Raw genomic sequence first — 14735 nt, 5'->3', positions numbered from 1 at the left:
TCAGTTGTAGATTAGTATATCCTTTTTCAGTAGCTCTACATCCCCCTTTCCTTATTAAGCAAAAGTTCACAGGTTTGTTTTCTGACAAGATGATGCCAGCTTTTGATAATATGACTTACTGTGGAGTTTCCAATGTCTTAGGAAATTAGGACATGATTTTGCTGCATTATGGTGGAACGAATATTTACATTCTTTACTATACTGGGATTTCATTCCTGCTACAGAATTATTTTGACCTAATTAGGCTGGAGATCAAAAACCATATCCCTTTTCTAGAGTAAGATTCTGCAGATTTTGTCTCCTGCAGGTATTCTTCTGCTATACTTAGTGCCATTGCTTACTGCAGGTGGAAATTCACCCATAGCTCAAACTGTGATCATTGAACAGCAGAACTGTTGTCTTCTGAGTGTACGTACACACACACACACACACACACACACGTATATAGATATATATTTAAAGAAGCCAGAGCAATTTTTATATGTATGTTAAATAAACCAGAACAGTCCTCTGAAGCAACTAGCTTTCAATAACACAAACCATTAAGATTATATAATGTATTCAGAGGAATTCTCATTATATTTGTTAATAATTTTAATATACCTTGTCTGGCACAGATTCTTGGTTCTTGACATTATTTAACTTCTGACCTCAAATGCTATCTGTGTCAGTGATAATTTCTGACTCAGAAATGGCTCTAAAATGTAATATACAAGAAATTTGGCTTTTTAAAAGTGCATTATTCCTAGTGATTATTTATAAGCAAATACATTTCAAAAACAATAAATTAATGTTAGATACAGCAAAGTGACCCCTCAGAGTGCAATTCTATGTTGATAACTTTCTACAGGATGTTGTAAGTACCTTTTGACAATATGTGAAAATTTTTGTCCCCACTATTTGAATTTAAAAATATAGCTGAAAAAAAGTTTAAGCTTATAGTCTACTCAATAAATGCATATAGAGTCCTATTTGGTTTTATTTAACAAAAATACTTTCACCTAAGGGGTATTCACAGACATGATACGTTTTGTACAGGAACATTTACATGCATTCCTGTCAGGTTTGTATATAAAAGGACCTGTTACTTGCAAGACATAAAACTTTTTCTGTTGCAAAAAACTTTTTATGTATTTGCCATATCTGACACACTTTCACTCAGCTGTCAAGCCAAAGCATAAACACTGATTTTATCATTATATAAGGAAGGGTTGAAGTAACTGAAATTCAAGGTAAGCTCCCTTTATCCATTCAGAGCATTACCAGCTTTACTTTTCCAATCGTTTTTAGGTAGGACTGTGTTTGAGCTCCCTTTCTTTATTCTGCTAAGACTCTTTCCTCCACATAAGCTTACAGATGGCTGCATTGAACTGTGACAGGGCTGGATAAGAACTGCAAGGTAAAGGTATCAGTTGGCAGAGTGTGAAAAACCATAAGTAAATCATCACATATCTAAATTTGTGTGTATTGGTAACTAACTTTTCAGTAGCTGGTGGAATCAGCAGGGCTTAATGCAGCAGGAACTTTTGGTACTGGATAGAAAACTGACAACATTTTCAAAATAGTTCATTTTTTAATGCTAATGCTTCCCCTAATGCTTCCTCATGATCAGTTTGGTGTCCACCAGTACCCTAAGCCTTGTCTGCCAAGATGTTTTCCAGGAAGGTGGCTCCCAACATGTGCTGGTATATGGGGTTCTTCCTCCTCTGATGTAGAATTTGGAAATTTCTTTTGCTGAGCTTCGTGAGGCTTTTGGCAGCCCTTTATTCAGTCTGAGGTCCTTTTAGATGTCAGCACAATATGCTGGATTTTCAGTCACTTCACCCTGTTTTGTATCAGCAGCCAAGCATTTACATTTTCTCTGAGGAGAACTTCTGGAAGGTATTTCCAGAGAGAATTATCTCATGAATACAAATAGTTGGAATGAGCTGTTATTTTCATACTCATACTTGTTATGTCTATTGACTGTGTTGAAATCCAAATGACCAGCTACTTGGTACCTGTCAAATGTTAAACTTCTATACAGATAAATATAAATTTAGGTCTAGTGAGTCAGCCTTTCTTTTGATCCATAATTAATATTTTTGAGCATTCCCTATGATTCACTTTTTCTACAAGAGTGTTCTTTCCAAAAGTCTTAGATAGTTAAACAAGCTTTCAATAGTATGCATGCACTGAAGACAAAAGTAAAATTTACAAGCTGTGGATCAGAATCTTATTTTTCAACTGTCTCCAATTTCACCTCAGGACTTTCAGAATTTCTACTTAATCAAATCCCCTTTCCACTGAAAACCATTCACTTTCCTACTCTATTCTTACCACTATGTTTAAACATTTAACCTCTTCCACTCTACTTTTGATAGACTCTGCTAACTCATGAAATTCTACCCAGATATGAATTCATTGAAGTTATCTTTCACAAAAGCAAGATATTACGTAGGCTTGCATTTAGCTATACTTAAGTGATTTAATAAATATGCATTGATATGCACACTAGAGAGGATTAATGGAATGAAAAAAAATAGATTTCTCAAAATGTTCAGTACAGGTTCTCCTTAAAAATTGTCAGTTGTTAGGGACTTATGTCTCAATTCAAATCCAGGATACCCAAAACCCAAAGGAATGAATACTAGCAGGAGAGGTCCATAAGCTTTTTACTTTTAATTATAAAAGAATACAATAGAAATCTTTAATGCCTCTTTTTTCTTGTTTGCTTGATAGTTCTTTTAACACAAACATTTCCAGTGTTTAAAGTATGGTAAATTATCCTCAGAAGAAGAGCTGGAAGTAAATGACTGTATTAGAAAAAATGAACATATTACTGACCTGGAAAAAGTGAAAAGCTAACTAAGACTTTAGAGGCTGAGGAATTAGAAACAATAAACTGTACTGGCTTCAGCTTTCTAATAGTTTAGTAATAGTCTGCTTCACACTGATGTTGTTCAATTTACCATTTTTCACTTAGATTATATCAAGCACTTTCAGATTATGTATGTTCCAAAATCACTTTAAATTGGTGCCACATCATTTTGTACCCAAAGATCATGTGAAACCTGTTAGATATAGAATGAAATCAGCAGATTAAAGCTGTTGTGGTCTAATAACTCTCTACTCTACACACTTCTAAAGCTTATATCAGGTTCAGATTTTGCTTACAAGCTATCCCAGAGTTCATTAATCATTGGATGGAAAATATGTGTAAATGGAATTAAATAGTCTCACAAACCCTAATTATTATGGGTGATTAATTTTCTATTCTAGACTCCATTAAGTGTCTTTACAGATATTCTTTCTACACACCCAGGTTTCTAATTTATTTCCCCCTTCGCCTTCATGTCCTAACAGTGCAGGGTCATGCCAGGATACTCATTAGTTTTATGCTAGCAATTCTGCCAGCCAGCCTCAGAGGCCTCAGCATCACCTCAGAAACCATTATTGGAACTGGTGCTGCAATCTAAAACTGACAAGCATAGAATAATCACTTAGGGGCTGAAACATGTTCTTCCATAAATGAGCATTTTGGAGGAAAAAATAAAAATGCATGTGTTCCAGTTATTCTCCAGAGACAAAAAGGTGATCTTAATAAATCAGATCTGAAGATATTTTTGTACATATCTGCTTGCCATGTCTGAAAAATAGCATCAAGTTTTTCAGACCCATGATTTATTTTTTGCTGACAAAGTCCAGAAACATTGAATCACCATGTGGCAGCAAAGATGCTGGATCTGGTTCATAATCTGACACTGTATTGGCTGGGCCTGATGACATTATTTGCATACTTGTCATGATATGTTTCACTTAAGTTGTCTGCTGCCTCGCTTACCAGAACTATTTATGAGGCAATTTTTCACAAGAACAACATGAAGAATTTGCATGGTCATATATATGAAGATTCGTCTGAAATAACTAGCATAGTTTTGAGGGACTTTGAATCATTAGTTACTGATCCTGATTTGATTCGCGAGTCATCTGGGGGAAGTTCACAAAAGACAGATAAAAATATTTTCCAAAAATATTTGGGAACAAAATGAGATGTCTTGTTTGGCTCAGTGACTTGGCCCTTCAGGATCCCCATTCTCTTTCTGACAAACAGAAACAGCTAATGTTTTCCTTTACCATTTACTGTGGGCACCTATATCCTTTTAAACACTTTTCTCTTTCTCACTTTTTCTCCTCATAACTCCAACTCCATAGTACTGCTTTAGAATCATGTTTCCCTTTCTCAGTTTGGCCACGGGATGATAAGGCAGCTACCACTGGTCCATTGCACATCTTGACTATAACCCAGCTACACATTTATCAGTGATAATATAAACCAAAAAAAGCCTTTCTGAGATAATGGAGGGGAAACTTGCCTTCACTAACCACCACATTCAACACTGAATTCACAGATAATCTGGCTGCCTGTAATGGTCAGACTTTGATTTTTTTTATCTCATTAAAAAGTAGATGAGCTTTTGTGTTCAAAATGGTAATGGAAACAACATTATATTCCACTGATTACAGCAGACTATACATATTTTTATGAAGCATACTGGAAAAATAAAAAGGAATAAATTACTAAGTGCAAACCAGTCAAGATACAAAGATCAGCAATCAAGGTCTTCATGTCAGCATTCACCTCATCTGTGTCTCCATTGTGACCCAAGATTTCATCTTAGTCAGGGAATGCAAAGTCAGTGAATTCATTGTGGTTCACGCTGCCATATACCTCATCTTAAAGCAGATTTGTAGGCTGAACATTTGGGAAGACAAATTGCAGTCTTGATGCTGATTAACTATCACTTGATCCTGACAGGTCTGATGCTGTGACCAGACTTAAATTTCTAAGGCTTGATTTGCCTGTGTACAGCTTGGCGTCCAGTGCCACTTGACATCACCTGAAGTATCTAGGACATACTCTTGGGGTTTCTATGACAGAACAGCAAGAGAACCTATAGAAGAGCTAGTCCCCTTCAAGGGAGTGACAAAAGGAGGTTAATTACAGTACCCAAGGACAACTCAGATGTCAATGCATATCAATGTGAGGGAAAAAAATTAAATCAACCAACTTAATATTAGGCAACATTACTTACAGGCTGTGACTGTGCTGGTTATAGTTTCCCTAGGTTATAACTTTCTCTGTGTCTCAGTTCTCCATCTGAGACCTAATTTTAAACCAACTGGGTTTAAAGCAATACCTTATAAAGAAATAGAAACACTAAAAATCATCAGGCAGACACATCTGGGTGGGGTCAAGGAATAGAGAAAGATAGCTGGAGGAAGTGTATGATCTAAACAAAATTGTATGTCCTGAGCTAAATAATGCATTACACAAAGGACTGATGGCAGATTTTGAGCTCTCTGGGGTTTGGTTTTTTGTCTGAACTCTCTGCTTTGTTTCCTAAAAACTACAATATATTTTCCCTTCTCTTTTCAAGATTCAGATTGATCTAACATTGCTTTTAATGACACTACTTGCAGAGTAAAACAATTCAAAGAAATAAATGAGGCAGAACACTGGCTCGTAAGGAAAGAGACTCATTATAAAAGTTGTTCTTTTGCTCAGGGTGGATCTCAAAGCTTTCTGTAAAATGTGAAATTACAGCTCAAAATCTAAAGTTTCTAATAAAAAAATCTCCTACTGCTCAGTTCCTTAGTTCCTGTGAGAGATGCACATATGTCACTACTGAAACATAAGCTGATAATACTGAGGCAAAGGTAAACTTTAAAAGCACAGCACCATACATTTTGTGAAGATGTTTTGTAACTCTATAAAAGTGCCATCAGAAAATTGTGCTGTTTGGCATCTGTTTGAAGATATGGTCATTTTATCTAGGATACACAAGAAAACAGCTGGGTAAGCTGTCTTTTTCAGACAAGACAGATAAAGGGATAGCACTTAAGGAAAGAGTGAAAAGAGTGAAAAAAGGGACTTTGTGACAAATTGATTTTCATCTCCAATTATGGCTTTTTAGAAAATATATCTCTCACAAAGGATTCAAACAAGCCTCCTCATGTAGGTAGGTATTGCCTTCTGGTAACTCTACTTTTATTTGTGCTTTCATTAGATGGATTTAATACTAATGTGGCACATACAAAATTTTACAAATCTGCTGCTGTCAATGACATTTTAAGACCTGTATTACAGCTCTCTCAAAATGCAAGTATGATAACTATACTACAGGGTTCTCTGAGAGGCCTTTTGAATAAGCAAATCTGTATGCTTGCTGGAAAAATATGGCACATTATTAGACTAAGTTGTTAAAATTCTAACAAAGAAAGTCTTCCACATAGTAAATTCCTCCACTACAATAGAAAAAAAAAAAGGAGATGAAAGTTCAGGTAACATGGGCTTTACCTCCTTGCCTCTGAACCATTTCCTTGAGTGAATTATGGCAAACTATCTGCACAGCTCACACAGAAAAGAAGTGGAGAGGAATTTCAGTAATGGTGCCAAAGAGAGGATTCTCATTTTCTTTTATATGCCACTGTGGATTTCAGAGTTATCCACAAACACACCCACATTTTTATTTTGTCTCTTAAATTCCTGTATCAGCACTATTAATGAAAAGAAGATGTAGTATATTAAAATGCAAATTAAATGAACTTTGGCAGAGTATTCCTGCAGTACTTCTATCATTACAAGTAATAATTACCTTATGAGCTGAAGTAGTGGTTTACCAAAAATAAATAATGTTTAGATGGAGGGCTTTAATCTGACATGTCATATTCCACTTCAAGTGTAAGTGTAAATGACTTCAGTTTCACTTGAATGATTTAGAAACAGCATCCAGAGATCTTGAAAATAATAGCTATGCTCTTTATGAAGCAGCAGTAGAGTTTTAAGTACAAAAATGTATCTAAAGCAGTATATAACAGATAACAAACCTGTGACAATTAGCAGTAGCTATGTGGAATGCTAAGGTGCAATTTTCTCTTCCTAAGTAGGACACACAGCATGTTTCACTGGAATTAAGAAGTAGAAGGAGCCTAAAAATGTTTCAACTCTTTGAAGAAGATTTTCAATGGTTGTAATATGGCTTCAATTTGATTAAGGTAAAGGAGGCAAATGAAGCTTTTTGACTCTACACAGGTGGGTTGGAAAAAATCATTAACCTTTTTCTACAGTTCTAGATGAATCAGACTGAAGATACTGAAAACAGAATACCTGGGGTATTTTGACAATTTAATTGAGGTTTGCTTCAGGTTTTCGGTGGAGCAAGGGTTATTTGATTTAAATTGCTCTGTCTGGCAGTACCTTTTTTCAAAAAATGAGGTAACGCTTCTCTCAGGATTAAAAGGAAAATTGTATCATTCTCCTTCATCTGGTTCTTATCCAAAATTACTTTAACCTGTCCTGGGGAACAATTAAATGATTTTCTCACTTTTAGAATAGTCTCTTGACCACAGTACTCTGTATGTTTTTATTGTTTACCAACAAAAGCAATGTTATTTGGCAGTTCTTCCCTTAAGTAGTCTGTGACCAGAGGTGAATTACTTGTCAACACAACTTTCTAAAAATATTGTTTCACTTTAAAGGATAAAACACACATACTCCGCTCATCTATGCAGACCAAGCAGGTCTGGAAGCTTCTCATATGAGAAAAATTTGGTTTATCTATATTATTAGATTTTTTTTGAAGTATCCTCTTTTGTAAGTGCTATAATTCTTTAGTTCTGCTGGTTCCCTGCTGCTTGATTTTAGATGGGGAAAGAAGTGTCTCAGGTGGCAGAAGGCAAAGAGCAAAATCTTCATCGTAGTAATTCAGCCATCATCTCATTCCAGTCCAAAAGCATTTACAAAGTCAAGATAAAGCTTGTCTTCACATTTTGCTTACCCTCCATAAAATTTAACCATCTTCATGTAACAAGTATCTCAATAACTTGATATTGTGTTCATAAATTATTATGGAACAGACAAACTCATATTGAGAATGATTAATGAAGCTGAATTGTTTTCATAGAAGAAAACACAGTGAACATGAGGTTGTTCTCATACTAAATTTCAGCCTTTTTGTCTGTCTGACAACTCATTCTATGCGCACCAATTCTTTTGGTAATTTGTAATTACTATTGAATTTTGGAACATTGTGTAGTGAGGAATTTAAAATCAAAGCTTCCTTTTTTCTCTCAGAAAGTGATGATGCATCAAAAATTCATTCTTCTATCTTCTCAGATATATCAATTTCTGGAAAACACTGGTCTGGAATGCAATTTCAGATTGAAAGTAGAAAAACAATCACTTCTCACCCTTGCCTGACATCTGACAAGGCACCTATCCCAGGGATTAGAATAAGGGCATTAAACATAAGAACTAGGTGTTCAGGCCCTGGGAGAAGACATTATTTATGTCAATCTGGATAAGTGCCCTAACTAATGCTCAAAAGCAGTTTTTGGTCTTCCTCCAGAAGAAAATTAATCAAAACCATGTTGGTTTTGTACCCAAGTGGCATTAGAGTTCTGTTTACAGCCCAATTTATTTCTGTAAATAGTAAAAACATTTAAAACACTTCATTTCACTGTGTATCTGATGATTACCTTGAGACAAAATTGGTTTCAACAATGCATTTGGTTAGGTAAAAATAAAATCCAAATCCTTGAAGATTCGGGAAGTAAAAAAAAAATTGAGATGATTTTCAGATTAGTCAAAAAATCAAGCAGAAAACAAAAATCCAAATTTTTCATTTTGCCACATGTTGGTTTTTTGAAAATAAATCAAATACTAATTTTGGAACTGAGGAGACCCTGATTTTTGAGCCTCCCTGTAATGTAAGAACAAAATTTCACAGCAAGATTTAGCTCCTTTCTAATATCTCATGCATACATTCACACTAAGTTTTACTAAACACTTCTCTTCAATCTTACTGAAGAAATATGTGAATTTTACTATGAGTTTACATTAGAAAACATTATTATATTTATGAGTATCTCACTGAGGAGAAGTGAGGACAAATCTTAGGATTTTGTTGCAGTCAGTCTGACATGGGCTCCCAGCATCCAGATAGACTGAGTGGAGGGTTTAGGAGCAAAGTCAAAATGAAGAAAAATCCCCTGATGGAAAAATCACCTGTCGGAAAAGCTCTGCCAAGGAATGTTCCTAGTATGAGGCTTGATGATGTTGTTGCCCACAAGTTATAAGTATGAACAACATCTTTAAGCCAGAGATAGGAAAACCAGCAATGAAACAGAATCAGCACTTGGACAAAGAAATGTAAACACACTTAAATCCATGAAGAAAAAAGCTATTTAAAAGTAAAAAGACTACTATCCCTTTGAGACATGGAGACAAGTTTTCTCTCAGCACCACAAGCAAGTTTTCAGGCAGAGACAGCTGGCTTGACAAAGACTCACTTCATCACTGTGTAGGCTGCTGCATGGAAAAGCCTGCCCTGACAGCAGAAGAATGAGGTTCAGACTTTATTTTCAAAGTCTACCAGATTGTAGTCTTCTTTAGCTAAATCTGGACCTATCATAAAGCAAATGGGAACCCTACCAGAGACTTAGGGCTGGGATTCTATTCCTCCTCAGTAGCAGGAAAATATTGTTATAAGTAGTATTGCTATGTTATTTATATCATGCTGTACAAGCAGAGAAACACTGCAAATATTTAAAAAGTTACCACTGACCATATATGAGTAGGTGTTTGAGGAAGGCAGTGGAAGAAGGTTCTACTAATTATTTTAGAGTATATGATTTCTCATTTGACATAGTCCAGTCCTTTAAATTGTAGTACTGACTACAGCTATAAAAGAGAGATGTGTGTTTAAAAGAGCAAGGCACTCATGCTTTGTGAAAGGGCAACGAGCACAAGAAGCATCTGTGTAAAATCTCTATCTACAAAGAGTACTGAAATTTGGAAAAGATGTGGTATGATAGATGCTCATGTATAAATAAAGATCATATATGTGTCGGAGAGATACACATGACAAATTGCATTATGCCTTTCTGAGTATTTCATGCAGATTCTGAAAATTAACTTCTCCCTCCATCACTTTCTTTCACATTTCAAAAGCAGATCTTTACTGAAAAATGCCACAGAAAAATATGCTTATTTTTTGCTAGGAATCTGTAGAAGAATCCGATTTCTTCTGGGCTAGAGGCTGGGATTTCCTTGCAATGAGAACATTCAGCTCTCCAGGGGATTCACAAAGTTTGTGAATATTTTTTTGGTTTTTTTTTTTTAATTAATGTCTTTCACCTAGACGATCTTAGGACTTTTAGAAAGCTTTTTAATGTACTGGTCACTGCTTTCTCAATATATAAAAAAAATCTCATTAACTAAAACAGGTGCCTCATGTAGTAGACTGTAGTCTCCATACCTTCATTTTATTTCCCACTTAAAAGCCTAACAATCTACAAAAACTTAAGCATATGAATCCCTTCTGAGCTTGCCATGCAGCATTCACATACTTTTACACGTTCTGCATTTACTATTATTATTAATTAATTAATTAATTAGGGCTCACCTAGGTGTTATCAAGGAAAATCTTTCCCTTGTACCAGTGTGTGAGTACGGTAGGTGACTTTAACTATTTTTGTGAAGAAACTTCAAGTACAGTTGTACATGAGAAACCAGTACATGTACAAAAAAGTTTGTCCTCCACAGGACAAGGATATCCCTTCCATTACTGAGCTTTGATAGCCCAGCACACAGTACTGCAGGGCTTGTGCTCCAAACAGGAGAGGGAACAAGGAGGAACAGAAGTGAAGGGGACAAAAAGGTTCATCCTGGCCTGGGGCCAAAACTGTCCCGCACTATGATGGACAGTAGGGGTTCAGGATTAATGCCAGATGAGAAGAAAAAACCTCTACTTGCTCCTTCACGTGAGGTTCATATACCCTGTGCACAACTAGACTAGCAGAAGGGTATTTATCTTGAGCTGGGTATCTGATCATTAGGATCTCAGAAATAAATACCATATTTAAACAGAAAAAAAAGTTCCTTAGCTGTTTGTCTCACTGTTTTTCCCTCTTCTTTCCCAAAAAGGGTTCATCTGTTTTCACTTAACTGGGACCACTGTTGAAAACCAAAAGGAATAATATGCAGCTTGAAAATAAATATCCTAGCCTTCTGATGTACATGGAAACAATAACATAACAAAGACATGATCAATAAGTCAACGAGGAGCAAAAAGTGAAGAGGAGACTAAGAAGGCTGAATTTAAGCAAAAAAAAAAAAATTGATAACCAGCATCAGATATGTCTGATGCAGATGTGGCTAATTTTTTAATGACAACTTAATGGGATTTACAATATTTACTGTAATTCTCTATACCATCGAACAGGCAAACTGCCACAGATTCCATCTCAGATAAACAGAGGGCAAAGCATTTAGGTGCCTCTGACCCCTTGTACTTGTACAACAAGTACAAATAGAGCTCACATTTTTTGACTCTTGATTTTACCATTAGCCTCCAATTCTTATATTGCATTTTGCTTTCATCTGTTTTTTTAACTTGAAAATCTCATCTGTGCAGATCCAGAAAGAATTGTTAAACACGTTAAATGTTACAACCTTTTAAATAGCATGAATATAATTGTCTGGGTTTATTTTCCTAAAATTATGTTTAAAGAAGATCTTTACTTCGTGTGCTGTGAGGTCTCTCTACTATACCTGCTAAAGTTAATAAGACTATTGAGGCTAGATAAAATACAGTACACTAACCAAAATTGTCAAGAAATAAGAAGGAACAATTGAATCACTACAGCTCTCTATACTTAAGTACTAATATCCTCTAAATGGACATAATATCCTCTAATGGACATATTTAAAATAGTTAGTCAAAACCTTAAATGTTTTAGCTATTCAAAGTACTGACAAAGCCTTATTTTGCAAATGTACAAAATATTCCTAGATAAACTCTTTTATCTGTTTAAAAGAAGAGGACTGTAAATGCTATTTATTTCAGTCTCTACATAGACTGGCAAAAATGTAAATATAAAAGTATATAAACATATATCCAAGTGAATCAATCGTAATTAGCTTCAAATGAGTCATTCACAGTCAATTCACGGGGAAGTAGTATTTATAGAAGCTGCAGGACATGGGGTTATGAGTGACTCGATTGCTACACCTATGAAAAAGTCCTAGTACTTGTGGTTCCAGAGTGTCCAGTAAAATAATATACCAATTAACCAAATGCAGTTTAAGAAATTATTTTCAATAGTAACCATAGCTTGAAAACACCCAAAGTATTTAGTAGAAGAGATAAAAAATGAAAGAAAATATGTACACAGAGCTGCTGGACAACTAATAAACTGCAGGTTTGGGAATTTTGGTCATGATTTAGTCACACCATCATGGTGGGAATTGTTTACATGTTACAGCTGCTTGAAAAGTCCCAATCAATTAATAAATTAGTTTTCATAAAGGGTTGATGAGCTACTATTGAAGATTTTTAAAATTTGCTATTTGTATTACAGTACATGTTTTGGGGTGGATTTTTTGGGGGATTTATATGGGGACCAAAGTTGTAATGAGTTCTTAAAGGACAAATGAGGCCTTTGATTTTTTTGGGGGGGAGAAGATTTAGCAGATGATAAATGAGCCTATTGAATTTAAAGCATTTAAAATCTTTTCCTATCATCTTTGAATCAGCTGGAGAATTATGCTCCTTTGGCTCAACACATGGTCCTTAGATTTAAAAATAACCATATTCCTTCCTGTGTGAGGCAGTGAACAGGATAAAAGCCAGATGTACCAGTTGTCTGAGATATTTAACATTCATTTTTTTCTTGACACATTCACACAAAGCAAGTAAGTGTGCGGTTCACGTTGTGAAAGCTGTGGTTAGAGCCTGATTCTGGCCAGGAGGTTGAGAGAATTTCTGTTTCCAATATCCCCCATGTAGCAGAGTAACATGCTTTTTCACATACCTGGCAAGTATGTGGAATGAGTGCTCTTAGCAGCTCCTTGTCACAGAATCACTTGTACAGGGAAAGTGCCATGGACAAAGGAAGTAACTGGGTTTGAGGGTCACTGGACTCTGCTTATTCATCAAATTAGGGGATTTTCATAGAGATAAGTCACTTTTGATTAAATTCTCAACATTTCTCTGATTACTTGCCAAGTCACCTTTGTTGAGACTGCTTTCTGGCAGCTGGTCTACCAGATTTTCACTTTTTCAGAAGCCACAGCTCGTTGAGAGCTCAGCAGTAATTTATTTACTTACAGAGGGAATCCAAAATCTTCAGCTTTCCAGCCAGATGAGTCTGAGACAGAAAGCAAAAATAAAACAAAAGGTTTCTGATCAAGAAATTAATTTTTAAAGTTCCACTTTATTCCAAATTCCATGCCTACTAATTTTTGTATCTGCTAAGCTTATTAATTCAGTGCAGAAGTGGTCTCTTCTTCCTTTTACTGAATTTCTGCACCAAAGGGGGAAGAAAGCATGATATTTTGTTGCGCGGTTTGTAATATTTTGCATGGAAATGAGATTTTTAAGTGTAAATGTATAAATTAGGAATATTATTTAGTTCTTAGAGGAATTTATAATCCAGAGACTCAATTCCTATCACAGTCATCTGCGGTTTAAAGCCTTTTCAAGAGATCTGGAAGCCAGAGATTCAAATGCTTGTATCCAATTAGGAAGGCCATAGGTGTAAAGAGCAACAGTATGTGTGTGCTTTCATCATTGGCTCAGTGAACATAATCAAGTTATCCTCCACTTCAATCAAAGGTGTATCACAGTGAAGAAATTAAATCAAGATTTTAGGTCTGAAAACACAAAACAGTATGATCAGTTGAGATCATGTTTGTATGTGCTACTGGTCGTACTTGGAAGCAGATATTTGTGCCCTTCTCCCAGCTTAGGGCATTTACATATTTTGTCAAATGCATGTGTTCTTTGAAAATGCATAAACTATCCTCAGCACAGAAAAGAGAATTCAGATTCTCCTTCTCCTTGGTGTGTGCCCTAAACACAAACCAACATTTTATTCTCTATTTCTGATGTTCAGTTTTCGCTATTGGGGCAGAGGTGTGGCTGTATGCTGGGGTAGCTTCAAAAGAACAATTCTTGGTTCTTTTATGCCCAAGAACAATATCTGATCCATTTCTTGTTGTTTTACAATATTATTGTGAAAACTGAAGAAATGCAACTTTCGGTCTTACAATCTTATTGGGAAAACTGAGCTCTGCTACTCTGGAGTCTGTGCAAATTTCTAGAATCACTTCTCAGAAAGATGTATCAGTATTAACACCATTTTAAAGCAAAAGCTGCTAACAAGTTTTAGGTTTCTCCTTACAGAGTTTTGTCCATAAATTCAGAAATGGATCAGAATTTTGTTCATAATGTACCTATAATATCAATTGCTATAAAGGCAAATGCTTGTCTGTTTCATTTTGAAGCACAAGCTACACCACCCGTCTCTGTGCTGCTACAGTTAATGTGCTTCTGTATATGAAAGCAAAGGAAATGAAAATAGGTCTCTCTTTTACTTCCTGATTAAAAAATAGTGGACATAGGAAACTTAGGATTCTCCAGCAATAGACAGCAAGCATGCAGAAGGCTTTGACCCTTAAATGCCGTTTCAGCCCTATTATATGCAACTGTCCAGTTTTTGGTTGATGTTAGCTATGGATACTTGAGAAATTGAATCTTATCTAACTGTGTTCAGATATTGTCCTGCTGTATTCAAGTACTGTCTAATTCAGGACTTCATGAGTTCTTATTGGAATGCACATCTTCTACTGGAATGAAAGTAAATATTTTCATCGTGTTACTTATTTTTAACATTGCTACTATTACTGT

The 14735-nt window shown here is 35.5% G+C and overlaps 1 protein-coding gene and 2 long non-coding RNA genes across 3 annotated transcripts in view; 2 read left to right on the top strand and 1 right to left on the bottom strand.

Annotated features, from left to right (window-relative positions):
- Positions 1–14735, top strand: part of GPR65 (G protein-coupled receptor 65) — a 452137-nt gene that overhangs the window by 78609 nt on the left and 358793 nt on the right. The gene's annotated exons all lie outside the window — the stretch shown is intronic.
- On the bottom strand, positions 2895–4745 carry LOC137476628 (uncharacterized). Its single transcript, XR_011000475.1, has 2 exons — positions 4622–4745; positions 2895–3053 (listed from the first exon to the last, which is right to left on the bottom strand). It is a non-coding gene; the product is annotated as an uncharacterized lncRNA (long non-coding RNA).
- On the top strand, positions 4888–6263 carry LOC137476629 (uncharacterized). Its single transcript, XR_011000476.1, has 3 exons — positions 4888–5023; positions 5632–5700; positions 6051–6263. It is a non-coding gene; the product is annotated as an uncharacterized lncRNA (long non-coding RNA).

This window comes from Anomalospiza imberbis, chromosome 6 (genome assembly GCF_031753505.1).
Source record: "Anomalospiza imberbis isolate Cuckoo-Finch-1a 21T00152 chromosome 6, ASM3175350v1, whole genome shotgun sequence".
In the NCBI taxonomy this organism is placed as follows: Eukaryota; Metazoa; Chordata; class Aves; order Passeriformes; family Viduidae; genus Anomalospiza; species Anomalospiza imberbis.
Note: the sequence above shows the minus strand (reverse complement) of the source record. Positions and strands in the feature narration are given on the sequence as shown.